Below are 3,126 nucleotides of genomic sequence, written 5' to 3' on the forward strand. Positions count from 1 at the left end.
TTCATTTCCATCTGGTGCACATACTAGACTAGAGCAGGAACCTGACTCAGGAAGTTGTGAGCAATAAGTGGCGGTGCATAGAACATGGTAACCCCTCTCCACATACACACATGGTTTTGGTAAATATTGCCTATAGCCAAAACAAAGTACTTGTAGGGCACTAGAAGAAATTGTTTTGCATCTCAGGTGTCCATTGTAGGAATGTGAATTTAATAACAAATGGTTCAAACATGGGAAATTCTTTTTATGGACTCTTCTGTGTACTGCCAGCAGACATTCTTATTAAAGAGTGATTGTCACTGGAGTGACATGTTTTGTCTATTTAATCAGATTGATGTTGTTTTAGTAAGTTTGGAAAGCCCAGTGTGACCCTGACCTCTAGCAGATAGGCAAGTGGGTGTGTGACTTCCAAGGCTCCATTAACCCTTCAACATGTATTTCAGGGGAATAGAGCCATCAAGGAGTAAGGCCCTTTGTGAGAGCAAAACTGAAGCTTTTTTTTTCTTTCCTGTTTTTGAGGAATACATTCAAAAACTGCATTGGTAATTTCACTTTCAATTGCACATTTTCAAATTCCTAGTTGTTTCAGAAATTATCAAGTGACTTTAAAATGGCTTTTTAACCACATTTTGTTTTTAAAGATTGCATTTGAAAGTTAGCTATTGTACAGTTCCAAATACATGAAGAGCAAATCAGTCCCCCCACCAAAAGAAAAGAAAAGAATGAAGAACATATGGAAAAAAATAATATACTGATACAGAATTCCTTGTACTGATTTTCATTGAGTTTTAGGGAAAGTTATCACCAAAAGTCAGTTGACAACATTCTCTGTAATTTAATTAATATTAATAGTAGCAATAATCAGAATGTATGGCTTACATGGAATAGAAATTTACATAGAATTCATTTGACTTTGACCCTTTCATTCAAGTGGTGGTTTACTATGTTAGAAATGTTTCCAGTCAGTGTCAGAATGCTCTGGAGTGACTGATTCCACCTGTAATCAAAGGCTGGTGTTCCATGGTTCAAGCAGTGTGGCTGTGTAGATTATTACAATATAAAAATACTTCCATACTGGTTGGTGAAGAGTCCTGAATGGACCCCTGCTGTCAGCCTGTCCCTACATCTCCTCTGACACTAACTACACCTCCATGTTCTCCTATCAGCTAAAGCCCTCTGGGTCAACTCTAGCGCTATGGACAGGATTCCATTCTTATTGGCTGCAGTCTGTGATATTTCTGTGGTTAAGTTTATGAATAAAATCTAGTAGATCCTGCTGTATTTAAATGTTTAATGTTTTGGAGTTCATCATAGAGTTTTTGTGTTAATTTGGATTTTTGAAAATTGTTCATTCATTATCTTGATTACTACTTTTTGGCATCCCTTAATTTTCTACCCATCTTCATTTTCTTCAATCTGGAACTGGCCAATCTGTACCCATTCTGGCATTCAGTTTTCATACTGTTAGAGCTGTTCTATGTCATCAAAATATTCAAATAATGAGAATAGTGCCAGGTGCTTGTGAACACAGTGACAAACTCATGCAAGGCCCCATCTTCCACATCATAGGGCTGAGAGTTACCATGGGGGAAGGCAGAGTACACCTTATCTTTCTCTCTGCAGAAAGGGATGTGTTGTAGTCAGCTTGGGCTGCCATAACAAAGTGCAGTCGCTTGAACAATAGAAATTTATTGTCTCACAGTTCTGGAGGTAAAGGCTGAGATCCAGATGTCATTAGGATGTGTTCTTCTGAGAATTCTCTCCCTGGATTATGTATTCCATCTTCTTCCTATGTCTTCACATCATCCTCCCTCTTAGGTATCTTTGTCATAATCTCCTGTTTTTCGTGTGTGTGCGTGTGTGTGTGTGTGTGTGTGTGTGTACATATACTAATTGCATAAATTAATGGGTTTTATTGTGTCATTTCCATACATGCATGTATCATGAATTGACCTTCTTTCTACCCTTGCTCACACTTCCTTCTCCCTGCTAACTGCTTCCTGGTCATTAATTGTCCTTCTTTATGGATATTTCTTTAGTTTCCACATATGAAAGAAAACAGGCAATACTTTCCTTAATGTGGCTGAATTATTTAATTTAACAAGATCTGTTTTCCTGCAAATGGAAGAATTATTTTTTCTTTGACTGAATAATATTCCGTCATGTATATATACTGTATTTGCTTTATTCATGCATCTGTTGATGGACACCTTAACTGAGTCCATATCTTCTATTAAATATTTTTAGTTGTAGCTGGATACAATACCTTTATTTTTACTTATTTATTTTTTATGTGGTGGGGAAGTTTTAACCCAGCACCTCGCACATGCTAGGTGAGCACTCTACCACTGAGCCACAACCCCAGCCCCAACTGAGTCCATATCTTACCTATTGTGATTAGTGTCACATTAAACATGGTCATTCAGGTGCTTTTTAAAATTCTTTTTAAAAATATTTTTTAGTTGTTGATGGACCTTTATTTTATTTATTTGTATGTGGTATAGGCAAGCACTCTACCACTGAGCCACAACCCAGCCCCTCAGGTGTCTTTTTAAATTGTTGAATTTATTTCATTTGAAGAAATGCCAAGCAGTGGTATGTATGTATGTATGTATGTATGTATGTATGTATGTATGTATATATATATATAATTTAGTATCTAAAGAGATGGTAGTGAGAGTAACAGATGTGTGCATTATAGCCTTAAAATGTGTTAATAAATTTATAAATTTAAGGAGAGATAGGTTAAGGTGTTAGTTCTCAGTACTTGAAATATAAAATGTTAACAGAAAGAACAGATGTTGCTAATATTTCATAGATAATATTGTAGACAAGTTTGCAATGCACATAAAATAATTCAACAGACAACACACCTCAAAATATTTTAAAATTTTAATAATTTTTGTAAGAACAGAACAACTCGGGGCTAGGGTTGTGGCTCAGTGGTAGCACACTAGCCTAGCACATGCAAGGCCCTGGTTTCGATTCTCAGCACCACATAAAAATAAGTAAGCAAAATAAAGGTATTGTCCAACCAAAATTTAAAAAATAAATTATAAATTAAAAAAGAACAGAACATCTCTAACTTTATACTGTTCTTTATAAAGTTTATATATCAAAATCTAT

The sequence above is a fragment of the Urocitellus parryii genome, unplaced genomic scaffold, assembly GCF_045843805.1.
Source record: "Urocitellus parryii isolate mUroPar1 unplaced genomic scaffold, mUroPar1.hap1 Scaffold_83, whole genome shotgun sequence".
In the NCBI taxonomy this organism is placed as follows: domain Eukaryota; kingdom Metazoa; phylum Chordata; class Mammalia; order Rodentia; family Sciuridae; genus Urocitellus; species Urocitellus parryii.